At 42.8% G+C, this 22,105-nt stretch overlaps 1 long non-coding RNA gene across 1 annotated transcript; it reads left to right on the top strand.

Annotated features, from left to right (window-relative positions):
- The first annotated feature begins 2,468 nt into the window (after positions 1-2,468).
- On the top strand, positions 2,469-7,388 carry LOC137149310 (uncharacterized). The gene is made up of 2 exons (XR_010918738.1): positions 2,469-2,728; positions 7,056-7,388. It is a non-coding gene; the product is annotated as an uncharacterized lncRNA (long non-coding RNA).
- Positions 7,389-22,105: the final 14,717 nt, after the last annotated feature.

Here is a 22,105-nt window from a genome sequence, read left to right as displayed (position 1 = left end):
TACAAACACTAAAAAGCCTTGATCATAACTGTATATTACTGCATGGTGTTACTAAAGGGCAGAGTTAAGGTTGTTTGTGCATTTTCATACCATACCATATTTGGATTTCTTGTAAATTTAATCTTAACATTGAATTTTCTGGGTTTATAATGTTTCTGTTGGGATTATTATACTATTCTTATAATCCTCCCCCCAACTCCATTTTAACTTTTTTCATGGGGAAAATTCCTTGTTTTTTAAATAAAACAATTAAACTTTTCATACATGAACATTAAACGAGAAACCACATCAGATCCAACTGTCATGCTAATCTGCAATATCTAATGAGTTGAAGGTATGTAGTAACAGCCTGACATCATTTTTAAAATTTCTCTTGTAATGCTATATCCACTAGTATGCTCTGGCTGCTTTGTATCACTAGTGCAGCGCAAAGCAGCTGAAAGCACATTGGCCAGTAAAAGCAGGTTTACAGCTGCTTTGTATCACTGGAGTAGCCCAAAGCAGCTGGAGCATTCTGATGAATCTGGCTTCTAACACCTCGTATACAACCCTGAAGCAATGACAGTTGAGGCCAGTTCAATAACAGCTGGCAACCAAGAAATCTATCAATGAGAACTCTTCACACATAGAATCATAGTTTATATGTATACAGTCTCTTAATGCAACTGACATTCCAGCCAATAAAATTGAAGCATGCAAATTAGCTGGAGAGGAAGAACAGTAATTGGTTGAGTTACCTCTGATGCCACTATGGTACTGTTTAAGAGCAACCTGAGTTATTGACCTAGTGGAGTCCGTTAGTCTATAATCATAAATTACATACAATAATTATAGCTTAATCTCTTCAAGTGTAGTCTGTGTACAAGATTTCAATAAGGTTTAACAATATGTGATTTGAAGCTTCTGTATTCCGTATTAAGATAACGTGTGACACTAGCGATCTGATAGTAAGTGCTAAATTTCTTTAGGACCCATTTTAAAATGAACTTTAGCTCAAACTAATTATCAGATTTACTTATAAATTGTCAAAAATAATAGTTCTTCTTCACTCAATAAATGCTGTAAATTTGGGGAGGATATGTGTATTATTCATATAATACAAAGCTGAATCCCTCTTCAGTGCAGAATTCAACGTATCCTTAACTATAGAGTTGCAACCAATGCTACCATAATGGCTCTCAGCTGTGACAGTAACACTGAGGCCCACATCCACAGGCAGTATGTCTATACTGCAATAAAAATCTATAGCTGGCCTGCGTCAGATGACTTGGGCTTGGGCTAAGAGGTTGTTTAATTGCAGCATAGATGAGGTGGGAGGATCCCAGAGTTTGGGCTGCAGCCTGAGCCCAAATGTCTACAATTAAACAGCCTCATGAGCCTGAGTCAGCTGGCATGAGCCAGCCATGGGTGTTTAATTGCAGTGTAGACATACCCAAAGAGACTTAAGTACTGTAACATTCAGTGTCATGGCACCTATAAAATCACAGGATCATCTCTGAGTTAGGTACCTAAGCTCTCCATACAAAGAATGGGGAGAGACAGGTGCCTTAGAATGGGATCTACAAAAGCCAGCAATGCTAGGCAGGGAGCCACCTAAGTTAGGCCATGGGAAATGGTGGTGCAGGGGCATCCTAAATCTTGTCTCTCTTAGAGTTATGTGCCTTAATCTGGGCTGCAGGGAGGCATCTATATGTGCTTGCGAATCACAACCAGGAACCCCACTACCTAATTAGGCACCTAAGTGATTTCTTGTGGAAATGAGGTAAGTGTCTGCACCAAAACAGTTGGAGATGGAGGCAGCATTCACTTTACAAGCGTTAGCCAAGTGTTTAGAGCACTCACCCAGAATGTGGGTGTCCCACATTCAATTTGGCCTCTCTGGCAGAAAGGATATGAACAGCGCTTTCCCACCTCTTGGGAGAGTGTGCTAACCACTGGGCTAATAGTTATCTATGATTTTGTCATCTCTAAAGTGGATTATGCTCCAGTCAGGGCAAGCTATAAGGACCCTCTGGGAGCTTCTGTTGATGTGGAATGCAGAGGCCTTTTGAATAGATTTGGTCAATGCTAGCATATAACACCTGAGCTTCACCTGCTACAGTTGGTACCTCTTCAGTGCTGGGTTTTAGTTAATCTAACTATGAAGCCTTACATGGTCTGGAACCCAATTATTAAAGTCTCTGCTTCCTAAATCCTTTGGGGTATCTTGATTATTGGTGTCTGTAACCTGGCTTTCCAAAACTGACAGCAGGGCATTTTCACTTTGTCCATGACTGTCCAGCAGATCCTGAATATGGCAAGCTTCAGATCACACTGCAAGGCTTTTTAGTTCAATCAGGACTGTGATGGAGTGTACTATTTCTTTAAGCAACAGCCTGCAGGCTCCCACCTGAGGATGACCAAGGAAGGCCTGGCTTGAGGCTGAGGTATTTAAACAGGAACTTGGAAGCTGATTAGGGGAGAAGAGGCCCTGCAGGTTGTAGTGGGTGGTGGCTTGCTTTTCAAGCTACAGGCAACTAGTTTAGCCTGATTGAGACTGATTTGTGAGCTCCAAGTTTGGAAGCTTTGAACCAGGATTCTGATTAAATGTTTATTGTAATTATTATGGTCCTGAAACCTTATTAAAGGGGACATGCTATTGCTTAGTGTGTGTTGGCTTTTCCTTGCCCTGGGATGTTATGGTGAACCTATTGCTATCCGAATTGGTGCTACACCTGGCTGCAAGGGGGTATGTAGGAATGGCCTATGCCTTTATAAGAACATGGTATTTCTGTTGCTATTTTTATTATTTCAGTGTTTATCCATGGGGTGAGGGGACAGGAAAAAATGACTCTGTAGTCTTGTGATTAGAGTACCCACCTGGGAAGTGGAGACAGATGATCCAGTCTTCCTGCTCTAATAACTTTAATTATTTATCTACAGTGAAAGAGCGTCCTTAAGAGAGATTGAGGGAGCCCCACATCAGAACACCCCATACAGATTACAAAATCTGGCTTTCTTTCTAGCTAAGAAATGGGGGGAAATAGCAGGGAAATTATTGCACCCCAATAATAATAATAAAGGTTGCACAGTGGCAGATACTTTGTGTAGTTTGCAGGAAGTATTTAAAATTGAGTGATGAGAATGGGAAGGTTATGTTCTGGCCTTGGATCAGGCCAAAGCTTTTGACAAATGAACCCACTTTACTTATGGTTGGCCCTGTCTCAATATGATGGCCTGGCGTCCACAACTGAAGAAGGAAGTTGATAAGTTGGAGAAGGTTCAGAGAAAAACCAAGAGAATAATTAAAGGATTAGAAAAATATCTGTTTAGCTTAACAAAGAGAAGGCTAAAAGGTGATTTGATTAGTCTATTAGTATTTACAGGGAGAAAAATATTCAGTAATGGGCTCTTCAGTTGAAGGTATAACATGATCTAATGGCTGGAAATTTACACTGGAAATAAGGCATACAGTTTTAGCAGTGAGCGTAATTAACCATTGGAACAACTTACTAAAGGTCATGGCGGATGCTGCATCACTAACAATTTTTTAAATTGCAATTGCATGTTTTTCAAAATATATGGTCTAGGAATTATTTTTTGGGAAGTTCTACAGCCCAAGTAATACAAAATATCAGACTGTATGACTATACTGATTTCTCTGGCCTTGGAATCTATGAATCTATTAATATGGTACTCCTCCACAGTTTAACTGGTTGTGGCTCTTGTACATTCATGCACCATGAATCGCTTTAGTAAATGAGTAGAGGGGAGAAGCTATATAGATACATTCTGGGGTAAGGCAAGGTTCTTCCTTGAGTCCATTGTTGTATTTTTTTTTTTTTTTAATCCTTTATTGTGGGCTGTGGCAAAAGGGATTTCAAGATTTAAATGCACAGATAAAGGGGGAGAGGAATTTCACTGTCAGTGAAAATTTTTGCCTGTGCAGATGATGTCAGTGCTGGTGGGCAGTACAGAAGATAGATTCACCTTGTTTCAACACTTTATGTAGTTTTTGATACAGTGTCATATTTTTGACACTTTACATTGCAGTCAGAGCAGTGAAGAGCATGAAAGGCAAGCAAGGCTTTGGGGGCAGGGACTTTGGGTTGCTCTCTTTCTCTTCCAGAGGAGTTGTAAATTGTGACAAGCTCTCCCTGGGTTATAGATATTTAGGGACTCACCTTCACAGTGATTCAGTGGTAGAGTTGAACTGGGAGAAGCAGTTTGCCTCCTGCCAAGTTCAGGTGATGAGGTGAAAGAGATGGACCATGACATTGGCAGAAAGGGTGATGTTAATTAAAATATTCCTGTTACACAACATAAAAGAAAAGGATATCTGTATCCTCCTTCTGGAAAATGGTTGGTCAGATTGACCGGGTTATTTTTGTCAGATGCTCTGTGGCAATACGTGTAACCTACTGAACAGGAATATAGTCTACTGGCCCATTAAAGGAGGAGGTTTGGGGATGGCATGCCCTAAAGCTTTTTTGTTAGGTTTTTTGTTTTTTAAATTTCATAAGATTTGTGTGGCTGGGGGAAAAGGATGGCTACTCATTTTCCAGTATTACTGGGAAATACCACAAGGGAAGAAATGAAATAGCTGGTGAGGAAATGAGGATGCAGCCTCTAGAGTGAGTATGTATGTATATATTTATTTATTTTCCCCCTTTCAACAGCTCAACAGGCTCCCTCTTACATACAACTTGCTTTAAGATGCCTTTTCCATTGACAGATTCAGGTAACAGCATTCCAGCACAGTGGCTCAGTTTAGGAGAGCATTTTACCAGAGGGAGCATAAGAAATATGTTTTGGAACAGCATTTAGCAGTCCTGAATTGCTCAGAAAATTTTCTCAGTGGGGCATTGTTGTAGCTTTGAAAGAAGTGTTCTCTTCAAGTATAGGAATATACGGTGGCAGGTATTTCATGGTAAATTGTATGTTAGAGGTGACCTACAAGGGAAGCATATAGATAAAGGTTGTCCTCGAGAAGCTTGTTCTGAATCAGAGGGAGACAATGGAACACTTTATTATTCTGCTCCTTTAATGTCTGTGGTTGGGATTTGTTAACTTCAAAACAGAGAGTTTTGCTGTTGCATGATCAGACTTATGGACAACAGGCTTTTGAATCTTTTCAGGGATGAGAGGACTCAACAGCTGCCCCAATAAGGAAGGACGGATGAGTGTCTTCCTTGAGACTCTGGACGTTGTTAATACAATGGTTTTATACTACCTGAGGTAGAACTGCTGTTTGCAGTGGGGCTAGAACAATTTTAATAGTAGGTGCTGAAGTCGGAAATAGTAGTGCTGAAGTCGGAAACTGTATCTGGGTTGTTATTACTACTTCAAGCCAGGGAGTGCAGGAGCACCCCTAGTTCCAGCACCGATGGTTGTTTGATCATCTTCAGGTGCAGAACAACACACCTGAAATTCTAGTTCACACTATTTGTGCAGTTATTCAGCTGTTGGAAATCGGAGAGCAAAAACAAATGAGTTGGCCAGGATGGTGGACGGCCTGGGGACCTTGATACCAGATTGATCTCAGACACCAGATTGATCTTCTAGCTCTCAGGACAAAGAGTCTGGGGTGGGGAGAGTTTGGATGGTTTCTTTTTGTATCTGTGATTTATTCTGATTGTGACTGTAATCATTGGTTTTAGTTTTGAAGTTTTTATTTTAATAAACATGAACAGAGAGAGAAAGTTCTACATCTCTTCAGTGTTAGTTGATTTGAAACTCCCTCCCCACCTTTCTAATCCTTCCCAACCTCATGTTAGCTCTGTTTTGAATCTTCATTGCTTTAAATATCCCATAAACACATTCTTGTATTTAAAAATGCCTGTCACTATTAGCTTTTTGAGGTCTCTATTGGGCTGTTGCCTGACTCAGAAGTGAATGAAGATTACAAGATTTGGACTGCTGGGGCTTATCTTGCTTCCACTGTAATGGAAACACTCCCATTGATTTCCAGGGGAGAACATGTTCACTATGCTCACGGTCATTGATTTGATGTTGAATTCCCATAACATGTTACTGGGTGCTAGCACCATTATATTTACCTCCTCAACAGCACTAACTAATAACTGCCATGGTCATTACACATTTGTTTGGCCCCTTCTCTCTCTTACTCCCCACTCAATAACTGCTGATCACAACTGTCATTCCCAACTGCCATGGAACTCTCACCTCAACATTCCATCAGCCAAAACAGTGGTTCTTAACCTTTCCAAACTACTGTACCCCTGAAGCCTGAGTCCCACCCCCATGGGGCTGAGGCATGTAACTTAGTTTCATGGCGCCCCTGTGGCTCCAGGCAATTGCCTTTCTTGCCACCCCCAATACCAGCTCTGCACTTGCGACCCCTCTAAAACCCCAGGTTAAGAAACACTGAGCCAAAACATTCTGGGCCAAATTCATCTTGGGTATAATAGCATTGATTTGAATTAGTGCAGTCTCTCAGTTTGTGCTGAGTGAAATTACACAGGCAATGAGTTAGTCCTGTCTGCAATGTGAAAAGCAACAAAAAGAGGAAGTGCCTCAACCCTCTAGCTCAGATTTTCATAGCTGATTGCAGGACTGGGCCTTGTAGATGTAGCCCATTACAGTAGCATTTGGCAGGAAACACCTGATTATCAGATGTTTTCTATATAAATCACTGAGAAACAGAATAAAGTAATACTTTAAAATTTTATCAGTAATGGAGAAAAATGCTTCAGGCTGACACTGGTTAAAATTTGGCAGATACAATCCCAGTGATTTTTATATATGTAATGAAACCTGTACTATATATATTTCTATTGATGATAATACTTAGCACTTATGTTGGAAATAGGCAAAGTGGTCTCCAAAGGAGGGAGGGAGGGAGAGTAATGGGTGTGGCTATAAATCCAGAAACTGTTGATCAACCCATCAAAACTGTTGCTTTCAAAATGGCTGTGGAGAGCAGTTGGGCAGACCGCTTTCTCTGAAATATGTCTCCTTCTGTGTGGGTTCAGTGGATCTATGAAACCCAAAAAATTGAACAGGACACAATCTCTTGGTAGTTTGTGACTTACCAAACCTTTCCTTATTTTTAGGTATAGATGTGCCCAGGGATTGTAAAGTAGCCCTGGAGTCCTTTAGAGTGTGCAAAGACTCATCCTGTGGTTTCCAAGAACAGTGAACGATTGCTGAAGGTGAGGTCCTCCATGGTGTTCTGTAATTCTCCCGGAAACCCAAGAGCCATGATGCCCTGTGTATATCACCGCTGTGGAGATGGACCTGTCAGCAGTGTCCATAGCATCTAAGGATCTTGAAGTGCAATTCTGGCCATCAGTTGGCCCTCTGAGCTAATGGACTGGAATTGTTCCCTATGTTCTTGTGGCAGATGTTCAATAAAAACCATGAATCTGTTATAATTTGTAAAATTATATTTGGCCATGACTGCCTGATAATTCACAATCCTGTATTATGAGGTTGTCCAAAGAGATCCAGCCTTTTCTAGCTCTTTTCATATGGGGGAGATTTAGAAGTGCTGCTTACCCACTCATTTACCACATCTACCACCAGGGAGTTAGGTGGAAGGCGGGAGAAAAAGAAGTCAGAATCCTGAAGGGGACATAATACTTCTTATCTGCCCATTTACACATGGGCGGAATAGTGGCAGGTGTCTGCCACACCATTTTAGCTGGATCTAGGAGTGCCTATTGATGGATAATCCCACCCTGGAAGGTGTAGGTCACTGCAGGATGTCCAACAGTCTGTACTGTGAACCCTTGACCTCTTTGAGAGGAATTTGAAGAGTGTCAGCTACTCTCTTTAGGAGGTCTTGAAATTGCCAAAAATCATTGGTTATGGATGGTGGAGGAGGTCTAACCACCTCAGTTGGAGACAAGGATGAAATACGTGTTTGAGGGGTGACCTCTTTATCTGCCCTGGCTTCCTGCTCCTCAAACATTTCCTCCTGTGGGGAGACTGGTTGGGGAAGAAAATGCTATACAACTCTAGCCTCCCTATATGATGATACCATTGGTCTGGCAAATTGTTGTCAATAGGCAGCCCAGTGGTCCCACTATGGCTGTGGGGGTAGGGGGGAGAGGAAGTGGACCATACAGAAGTGGGGGTATCATGCAGGATTGGTTCCACCACCCTAGGTAATGAACCTGATCTTCCCTGTGACTTTCAGAGAATGGGTTCCTGAAGGGATATGTTGGAGAACTGTGAACAGAAATAGAGGAGACCACCTGGAAGTCTCCATCTCCTCTAAAGGAGAAGCACCCATAGAAAATGGTGGAGAGTCCTGTGGTACCAGAGGATGATAGGAAGATCGGGGTATCGGTACTGAGAGATGTTCAGTATCCATGAGGAGCGGGGACTCCAGATATACTAAGGACCTCTTGATAATGGATGAACTGAACAGTTGTGGTACCAAGTGGGGGATCGGTACTGACACAGTGGTCATGGCTGACAAAGCCAATGGCGTCACCGATGGTGGGTGTACTAAAATAGACACAGATGGCATCTGGTGCTGTTGCTTTCTCGGTGCCGAGGGTCATGCATGGGAACCTATAGCTGGGCTGAACTCTGCAGTGCCAGTCCCTACCGTCTATGTTGCCCTCCTTACTGGTAGAAGGTACCAAAGCCCTATAAGGAGCTGTGTCTCCTTCGTGCTCTGGGACTTTATGGCCTCACTCATACTGGAGGAGGAGTCCTTTGACTTAACAGTACCGAGTCGAGAGGTTGAGGCTTAAGAGACCATAGATCTAGCTGGGGACCTGGATTTTTTCAGAGTTGGTTCCCTAAGGTGAGAGTCCATGCTCCTCTTTTCGGAAGCCTTCACTGAAGCCTCCAAAGTCTTCCCTTTCTTAGGGGAAGCCTGCACTGAGGTAGAAAGGGCACTGGATCCATCCAGAGACAGATGTACAGTGGGAAGAGAAGGTGTCATCTGACCTGACTCAGAAGCTGGCCAGAGGAAGCCTTCCAACATTAGCAGTCAGTTTAATCTCCCTGGTTTTCCTTGTCTTGGAATTGAGGGCCAAGTAGAAGTTGCACGTCTGAGAGATTTGGGACTCCCCGAAGCAATGGGCACACTTAGAATGGCCACTGCTCATGGGTATAGCCTCTCAGAAGGAGAGAAAATGTTTGCAACCTGGCAAGGCAGGCATGCCCCGAAAGGAAAAAAATGAGAGCAGTAAAACAATCCTCTCGCTGTTTATCTAACTATAACTATAATAACAACTAACTATAAAAACTGTTAACCATTATGGACATATTAGAAAAGCCAAAGAACACTCAAGAACATCCCATTTCCATCTCCGGCTGAGGTGGTTGAGAAGGAACTGAAGGCGGTCTGCCCATGCACCCCTATGTAGCCTCAGTATCCAGCACAAAGAGGCATAGAGTGATTGTCTGGGCCAAATAGACAGTGCTAACAATCTCCAATCAAGGGCTCAAGAGGAACATGCACACCTGAAGTGGAGCACCCATAGGGTATTCAAAAAGAACTATGGCATTTCCATATCAGATTCCTATTCCTCACCAGTAATGGAAAAAAATAAGAACACAATAGCATGGACCCCTTATAAAGTCTTACCAAAAGAATATAAGTATACTCACTAGTGGTCTCAATGCAGATTTCATGCTTTCTTGAAAGGGATTAATTAAACTGGAAAAGCTGGCTTGAAACCATATAATGTCTTCCATACTTTGCTTCAAGGGACACATTTATCTCAGTCTTTTTTATAGATCTAGTGCAAGATGAAGAGATGGTTCACAGCCATAAGACTTTAATGAATAGATGTTGGTTGCTTGCCACAGCCCAAATAATTTTTCAAGCATTTCTGCACAGTACAGCCTTTTCAGTATGGATTTTCCCAAGGATATGCAATAGTATGATAGCTATAATCTCTGTAATCACAATATAATGACCAATTTTGTTTTAGGAGCTCCATCTTCAATGCTAATTCATTCAAACACAGCAAGAAAATATTCCAATACTGTACGTCTAATCTTGATCTTTCCAAGGGTTTGAGAATTTCATCTACTTTTTATTCATCTTAACTTCTCTGCAAGCTTGGATGGATGTGGATTGTTATGTGAAGAATTCTGACTAGTGAAAAGTTTTGATACGTTATCTATCAGATGGTCAGGACTCATGACACACTAATTTTTCAAAACGTGTCCTCATCTTAGATCTTCTCTATGTAATTTTACTGTAGAGAACAGTGCCTAATTCAAGTATCCCTCTTTCCCCAGTACTACTATGTAATGTAAGTAGACTAGAGGTGAGGGAAAAGACCAAGAGAAAAGGTAGGAAGTCAGGGATGGAGGTATGGTGAATGCCAGCACTGTAGCATGCTAGTTCTCTCTAACCCTCACAGAAGCGCCAATGGTTTTAGTCTTAGCAGTTTTGAAGATATCAGAAAGGGTAGAGTTGGTGTTTTTTTTGGTTTAATTAGAAAACAATATGAGAAGTTCTACAGATCAGAGACCCTTAATTGCATGAGTTCCATATTTTATTCCATATTTTATAATTGTTCATATTATGTTCTTCAGCAAAGATAATTGGTCTCTACCATCACAGTTAACAGTAGGGATGGAGGAAGAAAGGGGAAAAGATCTAAACTATAGCACCCTCTAATGGTCTCCAAAGCCTCTTTATATTAATGTAATGAGGTATACTGGCTCTTTAAGCCCACAGGGTGTCAGAAGACCCCATTCCAGGAACATTAAAACAAATGAAGGCCTAGGAAGTGGCTGAAGCTGGAACAGGAAGAGAGGAAGTGGTCCTGGCAAGTTAGCAATTGGCTAGGGGAAACCCAGGCTGGTATCTCTTTAAGGGCTCAAGATCAGGAGCCCTATAGTGCAGGGCGGGGCAGGGACTCATCTCTTCTGGCCAATCAGAACAAACTCTGGGAAGGATGGCAGTATATAGGCTTCCTGCTCCTTCATAACAGGAAGGAGCAGGAACAGGCTAACGTCTATGTGTTGACTGCTCCATGGAAAAGGGACAAGAATGAAATAGAGAACAGCTGGAGAGAAGCTGGCCAAGGCCTGCAGCTGGCAGGAATTGTGACCCAGCTCCAAGAGGAGGGCTGTAAACTCCTGACCCAAGGAGAGAGAGAGAGACTGCTTATAATTTGACCCAGCCTTAAGAGGAGGGCTAGGAAACATCGTATCCCAGGAGGGACTCCTTGTACTCCAAGCCAACCCAGCAGGAGGTCTGTAAACTCATAATTCAAGGAGAGAGTGAGAGACTGCTTACACTCCAATTCAGCCCAGGAGGAGTGCTGTGGATGCCCAATCCAAGAAGGGAAAGTTTGGTACTGGGAGAGGGCTGTGGGACTCTGATGCAAGGGGAAAGAGGTTGATATAGTTATAACCTATCAAGAAAGGCTGTCTGAACCCTCACACTGACCTCAGAGACCCGTGGATTAAAAAAATTGAAGTGAGAAACTGAGGCAGGGGCCTGCAGAACAAACTTAGGCCATGAGGGGGTGCAACACACAATATGATTACAAACATCCTGGAAGACAGACAAGCTACCTATGCAAGTTGATTGGATCCAGAGTGTGGGAAATTAAGTTAATGGATAAATTAACTTTCATCACTGAAAGACAAATTCTTGGACTATCTGGCCAGGTGGATGCTATTCCCTGAATGTACTGAGCAAAACTAGTATTCTAGAAAGCTTTGAAGCACTATGAAATAACTTGAAAAGTCACACAAACTGAAACTGTTTATCTGCTTAGTCACAGTGATGCTAATGGCAACAGTCACCTTACACTGGTGAGATTCAGTCACCAGACTGTACTTTGTCAATCGCAGGGTGACACTGGGCCTTTAAGAGGGAGCAGTGCTAGTGTACCTGGGCTGCATCAGCTGACTCAGATTAGGCTTTAAAAGAGGGTGCCTAGAGGGGAGAGAGACCTAGTGAGTCAGAGCTAGGAAGTAGCAGGACAGTCAGAGTCCAGAGTCAGAGGACAGAGAAGCAGTGAGCCAGAAAAGTAAAGGGGAAAGGGGAATCCCCTGGAGATTGTAGCCCAGGATGAGCTGAGAAACTGGTTGTTTTGTTTGTTTGGACAATAACACTTCCTAAGAAAGACAGGGGGGTGGCAGTGTCTTTGGAAGCTGTTACATGTGGTGGAGAACGCAGACAGGCAATTGGCCCCTGGAATCAAAGGGAAATTGAAGCCTCCAAACATCGATTGACCCTGCCTCATTTAGGTGACCAAGAAAGATGGAGGAGGTGATACATCTGCAGAAGCACAAGCAAACAGCTGCTTTACAGTGGCAGCAGGAACAGCAGCAACAGACCCAGGCTATGCTGTTGCAATTGCAGAGCTGGCAGAAGCAACAAGAGGCACAATTTGCCATGCAACAAAGGTGACTGGAGGCCCACCTCTAGTAACATGAGTGATGGTAGAAGCAGCTGGGCCAAGGGTCTCTGGGGAGCTCAGCTGGTACTGGAGAGGATAGCTCTGGTGAAGCTGGGGCCTAAGGATGACTGGAGGCCTTCATCCATACTTCTGAGTGAGTGGCCAGTGCAGAAGGCTGGGAAGAATCAACTTGGATGGCCCACATAGCACTGTTTCCAATGGGTGAGGCACAGGCAGCCTACCAGGCAGTAAGCAATAAGCAGGTAGGGTCCTATCCTGTGGTGAAAGCTGCCATTTTAGGTAGACTGGGACTGACTCTTGATGTGTACAGGCAGCGGTTTCAGGTTGAACCATTCTTGTGGGGGGCCATGACCATGCATCATGGCTCAAAGATTTTGGGACCTTGCTGCCAGTGGTTATGTGCAGAGATTACTTCAACAGAGAAAATCATGGACAAAGTGGTCATGGAGTGGTTCCCATGGGAGCCCAGAGCCGGGCAAAGCAATTTCAACTTGCTTCAGTGGGTGAGATAGTTGAATGCACAGAACCCTTCTTTGAGGTCGAACGAGACAAGCACCCTGAATGGCATGGCAGACTAAGAATGGCCCCCCAGGGGAGACCAGACAAGGGAAAATTGCAGGGAAGCTCCCAATGGGAGACGATCCTGAATAGTCCAAAACAGGGGGACTCCCAGGAGCTATCAGGGACATGGAAGAGACCACCCTACAGCAATTAGCAATACACAATATGACTACAACATACAGGAAGACAGATGTTACCTATACAACTGGATTGGATCCAGAAGCGTAATCCAGCAGAAGCACTTCTGGGGGCAGCTGGGGAAGTTCAGTGGCGCACTTTAGATGCAGCACACCTATGCATATTAGGCAAGAAGGTCTGATAATGGTATGTGATTACCTGGGCTGCTGTTGTAGCCAGGCTTGTGACCTGGGGTCCAGTCTGAAGGCACTGGGGCAAAGCTGTACATGCGATCAGTCAGGCCAGGAGGATGGTCAGTATATCTGAAAAAAATGGGGTGTTGTCAATGAAGATGGACCAGCACTTCTCCATACAGATCTCATGGTGAGACACGCATCTACCCCACAGCAGAGATTGGCTATGCATCAGGGCAGTCAAGAATCTTCCATGGCTGATGATCCTGGGGAGAGATTGGGTTTTCCTGGTCCTGATGCAGGGAAAAGTAGAAAAACAGCCTAAAATGGGGATGGTGAATAGTGGATTGAAAAAGGAGTGGAGGGAGCAGGAAGCTTGAGTAGAAGTGGCTGAGAGGAAACCCTCAACCTTCAGAGCTCACAGGACCAGCTATAAAAGTATCAATGAGAGCTAGACGATATAAGTACCTCCTGGCAGAAGATGATCGATTCAGTTGATAGGACTGAACAAGAACTATCACAGTCTAGGGATAGGGTGACCAGATGTCCCGATTTTATAGGGACAGTCCCGATATTCATGGACAATGGTCTTATATAGGAACCAATTCTCCCCCCCTCCCCCAACACCCTTTCCTGATTTTTCACACTTGTTATCTGGTCACCCTATCTAGGGAAAAGGCAGAGAAGGGGAAACAGCGGCGCTCTAATGCAGAGCAGGAATTGGTCTTGCTCCAAATAGAAAAAGGTGCCATCAGCTTCTGCTCCCTGGCCAAGACTGATCAGTGTATAGAGGGGCCCCAGGCAGGGGCTAAGACTGGATAAGAGGCTGTGGACACCCACATGGAAGCTCAAGCTGAGCAATATATAGTAGGGACCCAGACAATACCTCAGCAGTATGCTATGGCCCAGGTAAGAAATTGGGGGGCAAAAACAGTGCTCCAGGGGACACTTGTTTTATGGGTCCTGTCATGAAGCCTGGAGAACTGCCAGGACAACTGATGGCTGCAGAACACTAGCTATACATGATCTGGCAAGAAAAAGATCAGCTGACTGTGGAACATTGGCTCACGCAGAAAGAGAGAGTTCATCTGAACCTGAAGGTCAGTGAGCTTGAGGGACAATTAGAGACGCTGCATACAGAATTCTTGAAACCCTGGGGAAGCAGATGAGGCTTTATAGACTGTACCTAGCGGAGGTGGTATGGATGTTAAGGCTTGCCCTAAGGGTGGGCAAAGCCTTAAGTTAGGAGGTGTGCCACAGGATGACACTGGCCCTTTAAGAGAGAGCAGGGCCAGTGCACCTGTGCTGCCTCAGATGACCCAGATTAGGCTTTAAAAGAGGGCACCTTGGCCTGGGAGAGAGAGAAGCTCATAAATCAGAGCTAGGCAGCAGCAGCAGGACTGCCAGATTCCTGGGAGGGGAAGCTGTGAGACTCTGAAAGGGAAAAATCCCTTAGGGATTATAACCCAGAGTGATCTGAGAAACCATGTTTGTTTGGACAATAAAATGGCCTAAAAGAGACAGAAGGTGTGGCAATGTGTCTTTGGGAGCTGGGGGGGGGGGGGGGTTGTTGAAGCCCTGCCTTAGAGTCCCTTTTTACTGATGTGGTCTAGGAATGAACTGATCCCCCTGTCTACGGGTTTGATCTTGCATCATTCACATCAATGGGAGATTTTCTCTTGACTTGAATGGAAGCAGGATCAAACTCTATATAGGTATTTCTAGTACATTCAGCACCATGGTAACAAAATGCCTCCCCCTTGCCTCCATGTCCTTGATAGTAAAAGTAAGTGAATACATTGCTGGTGAGTGGGGGAGGAAAATTGAAACCTGCAAGAAAATAATTAAATGTGAATACGCTCGTGCATGCAGAACAGTTGGACCATTAGAATTGGATCGTACAATTTTGAGATACTGATATATGATGATTACACTGTTTGAGATACATTTATCTGGAAAGTTAAAGTACCCAAACCTTTTACTTTCAAAACAACTAGAACTTTTCTCTTATTAAATAGCTTATAATCTGGTCATATGGGTCTTGGAGATAAACCACCTTATACTTCAGTTATAACTATTTCGTTTAGTGTCATTTTACATTTTGGTAGCTGGAAGATTCATGAAGCATTTGATAAGGCAGGGCTGAGTCCCTCTGGAAATCTTCAAATTATATATGAAAAACTCTGTACTTCGTGGTCTTCATCAGACTTAGTTCATTCCAACTAATATCAATGTTTTAGTCAGGCGGAGGTTGTACCAGAAGTGCTGCTTATTTGCTTTTTCATCTTTGTGGTTACCAGACATCAGATGTTAGGTGCAAAGCCAGCTCTACCATGATGGCAGAACAGGAAATCATCTATGTGGGGTGCAAAATATTCAGGGCAGCAAAGTGTTCAGTAACTGCTTGTGCAGGTGCTTATAGTACGAGAAGGGTGAATACTGGCTGATTTGCCTAGCACATCAGAATGCCTGAACTGCCCTACTAACAGTCTTGGGTATACATTCTAGACAATTTGCCCTTAGAGTTTTTACCTAGGTAAAAGACTTTAAATTTAAACATTTTTTTATGATCAGTTTAGCACGCTGCCCATGATGCATGGGACATTCTCCCTGCACTGATCTATAAAAGCCCCTACCCTCTCCTACTTCCAATCCTTCCTCAAAGCTCACCTGTACCATAACATCTTTAAAAAAATAAACAAATTAATGGCTACCTGGGGATCGTTGTTGTTTATTTTTTCTATTTAAAATAATACAAAAAACAACTTGCAGAGGTATATAGGTTTATAAAATTGTATATATTCAACTGTATCTGTCACCTCTGTTTTCCTATGTCATTCATCTTCTTAGGCCTCAAACTTGCAGAGAGACACACATGCTTAACTTTACGTACATGAGTAGTCCCACTGAAGTCGAGATTACACACAGAAAGTGAAATGTGCATGTTACTAGCTTCAGGACCTGAGCCTTATCTTGTAAACCATTTGGGGCAGGAAAAATATAAAATATATTCAAGAATTAACACAATAGGTTCCTGATCCCGATCGGGGTCTCCAGGTGCTATCGTAATATGAATTTTATATAAGAAATAACAGTTTCCTCCCATCACTTCTATCCTATTTTCATCACCTCTTCTCTTTCATAGCCTGCTGACCAATTCTGGATAGAAGCTTTTTTTTCTTTGCTGGACCATGGCCATTCAATGGAGTGAGTAGCGGGAAGTATTGAAAGAGAGATACTGTTAGCACTGTTTCCACATACCTCAAAGGCTAATCTTTATGCAGCTGAGGCTGCAAGGGATATCCCTTAAAATAAAGGCCAGCTTATTACCCATCTTCTCCAGCTCCTGGGGAACTAAATATTCTGAAGTAGAGAGAAATTGCTGCACAATGCTTCTTTATAGCTCAGTGTGCCTTCTTTGCTGGCTCCAGCTGCCCCTACACTCTGTTTTTCCTACTCTTTTCTCCAATATTTTTTCCAGTTGACTTAGTTATTACAGTACATGGACCAGACTGAGGAAAATACACTGAAGGATGGAGTTGGCAAAGCAGTAAGTGCTATGTGAGGGAAATACTCTTGCCATGCAATGACATCATCTAGGAGTTAATTGGTCGCATTCCTGCTGATGGGAGGCACTGGCTGGAGTCCTTAGACTTACTTCCGTGATACAGAACAGAGACAGTGCCTGTCTCTTGCCAGCCTGCTTCATTGCCAGCATTCTGGCAAAGCCTTAGACACTTCCAAAAACAGTACAGTACTTTATTTAGCCTGTAGTGAGAAAAAAATCATTTCACAGCTCCAGTTTATGTGCTAAGTACTAACAAGCAGATTAAATAAAATATTACAAATTAATATACGTTTGATTTTTTTTTTCATTCCAGATTAACTCACAGATCAGGGGGCTGAATTGTTGTTCTTCTCTGTATCTTTAATATAAAGTTAAAAGGATTTTTAATGGAGTGTTTGCCATGCTATTAAGTAGGCTGTGATGTCTCTGTATCAAATCCTGAGCCTTGTTTAATGATGGACAATGTTGAAGTGGGGTGTATGGTAAATCTTTTGGCCCATGTATTCCATCTAAATTAATACAAAAGTGCATATGAAGATAGGAGGCTGTGGAAGCTCCTCCTACTAGGTGCTATTCCCCATGTGAAAGAGGACTCTGCTGATTTCAATGCCCTGAATGATTCTCTTGGTGTGGTGATATTGGTTGGTGTAGGAAGGCTTGGTTCACTTACTGTGCCCTCAGCTGGTGCTGGCCGCTTTGGGGAAGGAATTCCGAGGGTCTGGGGCTTTCCAAAGTTTGTCCCCCCCCTTCATCAGCTACTCCACAAAGGTCTCTGAACTCCTCAGGGTTTGAAATAGTTCTGCTGCTAAGTGGAGACCACCAGGTTTCCGCAGGGCATCCGGCCCACAACACAGCTCCACTGCTCAGAATTCAGATGCTGTGCGGGATGGAAAGAAATCCCTATTCATCTCCTGCCCAGCAACATTGTAAGATTTCCAAAAATTGTTATGATGTTTCTACCTCCAATGCACCAGTCCTTTGAATTCTGCCTTCATCTATCCCTCTGTGTCACAGGGTGACCTATGGAAAATATAGCATGTGTTCAAGAATCAGTGTGTAGTCAAGGACAAAAAAAGTAGTGTCCTACCAGGCTGCTAGTTATGAACTTTTTTCATACGGTAACCCTATGTTACAAGAGAAGTTAGTTTCAAAACCACTGCCTATCTAGCCATCACACTTCCCCTGAAACCAGGCTGCAACCTCCAACTTGACAGCCCATGTACTATATGTGTAATGGTCCCTCCTGCTCAGGTCCGGAGGGAGGCCACTCTGCCTCACTATAGCATGTGACAATAGCCTTGGCCCTAGCCCTCTGGGCAAGGTAGAGTGAAAAAGTCTGTAGCTCTCAGCCTCCTGGCTTGGGCATGTAACAACAATCTGGGACAGGCCTTCTGGCCTAGGGTGAGTATGCGACCAGCCCCAGCTGTGGAGTGGTGGCTGGGGAACCCAGGCCGATGCTACTTCACTGAGTCCCAGAAATGGGAGGGGTTCCCACCACTGGGTCAGCAGGAACACATAAAATCACTGCCTTGTGTCCCAACAAGACTGAAGTCTGGTTCCCTTAGGCTACTTCCTACCCAGCTCTGCTGGCATTGCTCCATCAGCACTGGGCTCTGTCTCATTGTCCTACAGTCAGGCAGCCTTCCCTCCAATAACTCCTTAGGGCCTTCCACCTCCTGGATCAGTAGGACGCTGGTCTGTTTGGCCACCGGGATCCCACAGAAGGCTCAGCTCTCTAGAAGAGATGTCCAGCCCCAGTTGAGCTAAACGGGCCTCCCTCTATACTTCCTGTCCCACTCTTCACTTCCTGTGAGTGGGGCCAGGTGGGTTTAGCTCCACCCACCAAGGGAAAGAATGGTGTGTCCCTCTCTGGTACGGAGGGAGGCCATTGTGCCTCACTACAATATGCCATTAGTAATGTTGAATGTTTGATTTATACTCTCTCCTTGTAGGAGACAATACAAAGAAGTCTATATGCCCCTGTTTGTAATGTTCAAATATTAAATATCCTACCCTAGTGATTTACATAGTTTTCGAAGAGTTGGAAGATATTCAATATTTTTTTAAAAAGTGTCTTAAATTAGACTTCAGATTTTTAACATAAATTCAAGTTAAAGATATGCAGTGACATATCCCTCCCGTATGATATATTTTTCATCAGAAATTATCCAGTTCTTCTACCATACATCACTATGCCTTTTACTTTTGCTATTTTTCTACCATGTTAAAATTAATAAATGCCATTTTAAACCCCCCATTAACCACTCAATTAGTAACAAAGTAATTTATTATATAAAAAGCTACTGAGGGCTGAATCCTGAAAATTGAGCTGTGTGGGCAGAGCCCTGCATTCATGGGGTCCACTACAGGATCTAGCCCTTGGGTTGAAAGCTCTTTGGGGGCAGAGACTGTTTTTCCTTTATATGCCTGTACAGCACCTCGCATAATGGGACTCCAAATCCCTTATTGGAGGGTCTAGATGCTGCTACAGTACAAATAAATAATAAAAGTAATTTGTATAAAACACTGTACTATACATGGTAAGCTGAGCTCGCTCTTGTGACTTCATTTTTGGCTGCACAGTATTTTTTTTCTTACATATTCATATCCTATCTCTCTAATCCCCTTTGTAGATTTACCATATGTGCACAGCCAGAGATACATCCTCTGATAGCTGTTAATCCTTTGAGTGTTTTTACAATATATAGCATATGTCCAGTGAAAGTTGTGTCATACAGCTTTAAGGATATTCACTGATTACAGAGAAACACTGCTGGAACCAGAAAATTGTACCATCGTGAAGTCCTCATGTTTCTATTTAGTGAAGTAATCAAGGAGAGATCCCACGATTTTCTTCTGCAACTGAGGGAGTCAAAAGACAATGCCAAGGTTTTCAGCCCTTCAAGTTGACAACTTGACATACCTGTAAAGTTATAGGATAGAGGAGGCTGGTATAGAGGTTAGATCAGGTAGCTGAGTGTCAGTACTTCTAGATTAAATTTGTGATTGCCTCTGAATTTATATATGATGTTGTCACACATAAAGTCACAGTCTATGCTAGGGCTAGTCAACAATTTTTTGTTGAAACTTTTTTTTTAAAACAGAAAATTGAAGTTTTGACAAAATGAAAATGTCCACAGAAAATGTCTGCTCGCCTGGGCGTTTCCTTACCATGTTCAGGTTTCTTTTAATTGTAACCTAAATTCTGGGTTTCTAATGCTTGGTTATAGATAATTACAACATTTCTGTAATGTGTTTTACCCTTAAGGTACTGATATGTACTTTCAATGGAAACTCCAACTTAACATATTTTTTTGTCCAGAATTTCCTTGTTTTTTAAAATGATCAAAAGTTTTATACATGAACTCTAAACAAGAAACCTAAAGAGAAAGCTACCCTGTGATTTTTTTTAATGATTTGAAGATATGTAGCATTAATCTTAAAACAGTTTTTCTTAGGTAAACTTTTAATGGCCTAGTCACTGCAGTACCAGAGTAATGCAAATCAACAAAAGCATAATGACCATTTAAATTAGATTTACAACTGCTTTGCCTCACCAGGGCAGCACAAAGCATATTGGTGAATCTGGTGCTTATTTTGCAATTGACTTATTTGTTTAAAACTGGTCTGCACGAGGATCAAAACTTTGTAATAGAGAAAAAATGGGATCAGTGAGGAAGATGGCTGGGCTGCCTGAAATGATGAGAGGAAAGGTCCATAAACACACTTGCACTGACCCAAAGATATCCTGATTCCCTGCCTTGGATGGTGACAGTACTCTGAGCATATGAGTTTAATTGTGGAAGGGGAGTCCATAATTGGGGCTTGGTACCAACCCCCCAACATATCACATAAAAATTCACAGCTGGATGATTAATTACAAACATGTCAGGAACATTTTACCAAATAATCATCCTGATATTCAATAGTATGATACCAGACCCCAGATTCTTATGATTATACAACAATGGCTATTAGCAATGAAGAAGAGCTGAGTTCCTCCATTCCAGACCTTCTACTATAATGTCTGCTTATACAGTCTCTACTACATATTCCTAAATGTTCTGTCAAGCCTAAGGTTGACTAACTCTAGTGATGGAGCATCTGCAGTTCATCCTGTCACAGTTTCATCATTCCCCTTTTATCCATCTCTGTTATGGTTTATAGAAATGTAAGTCTGGAAGGGACTTCAGGTGGTCATCTAGTTCAGTGGCTCTCAACCTTTCCAGACCACTGTACCCCTCTCAGGAGTCTGATTTGTCTTGCATACCCCAAGTTTCACCTTACTTAAGAACTACTTGCTTACAAAATCAGACATAAAAATACAAGTGTCACAGCACCCTATTACTGAAAAAATTGCTTACTTTATCATTTTTACCATATCATTATAAAATTAATTGGAATATAAATATTGTACTGACATTTCAGTGTATAGTATATAGAGCAGTATAAAATAAGTAATTGTCTGTATGAAATTTTAGTTTGTACTGACTTCGCTAGTACTTTTTCTGTAGCCTATTGTAAAACTAGGCAAATATCTAGATGAGTTGATGTACCCTCTGGAAGACCTCTGTGTACCCCTGGCTGAGAACCTCTGATCTAGTCCATTCCCCCTGTGCTGAAGCAGGACCATGTATACCTAGATCATCCCTGACAGGTGTTTGTTTAACATGTTCATTAGAACCTCCAAGGTTGGGGATTCCACAGCCTCCTCTGGTAACCTGTTCCAGTACTAAACTATCCTTATAGTTAGGAAGTTTTTCCAAAAAGGAGCATGTCAGGCCTCAGAGACTGCCTGAGCAGCCAGAAGAACTGTTAGCTGTGGCTTGTTAGGTTGCTGGGAGATGGAACTGACAACTGTTCCTCCTAAATGACTATAACAAGGAAGAAGAGGCTCCTAAAATGTGGGAAGTTTGGGGAACTAAGTCTGTGTTCCTGAAAAAGTAGAGGAACTGCTTTCTGGCCTGCTCCTAACCCAAAAGACTCCTGAACAAGAGCCTGGTTAGGGAAGAGAGGGAATGAATCAATTGCCTGCCTTGTACTGAAGAAGACTACACTCCCCATGGCTGTAACTACAGTAAGATCTGTTTTTGTTTGTCCTGCCCAAAAGGACAAGAGGGAAGGAAGCTGCCGTGCACATTCCAGCCCCTCCTGCCCCCGGGTTGAGACGAATGCTTTTTCCTCTTTGATTTAAAGGGGCTGTGACCCCAGCCCCCAGAGTGGCTCATGGTTCCATTGCACCAGTCTGCATTGATCTTCCTGCTGCTTGATCCTGACCCCTTTTAAATATTTAATAGGCAACTCTGATC

Source organism: Emydura macquarii, unplaced genomic scaffold, assembly GCF_026122565.2.
Source record: "Emydura macquarii macquarii isolate MOO-44397 ecotype Brisbane River unplaced genomic scaffold, CSIRO-AGI_Emac_v2 contig_719, whole genome shotgun sequence".
NCBI lineage: Eukaryota > Metazoa > Chordata > Testudines > Chelidae > Emydura > Emydura macquarii.
Note: the sequence above shows the minus strand (reverse complement) of the source record. Positions and strands in the feature narration are given on the sequence as shown.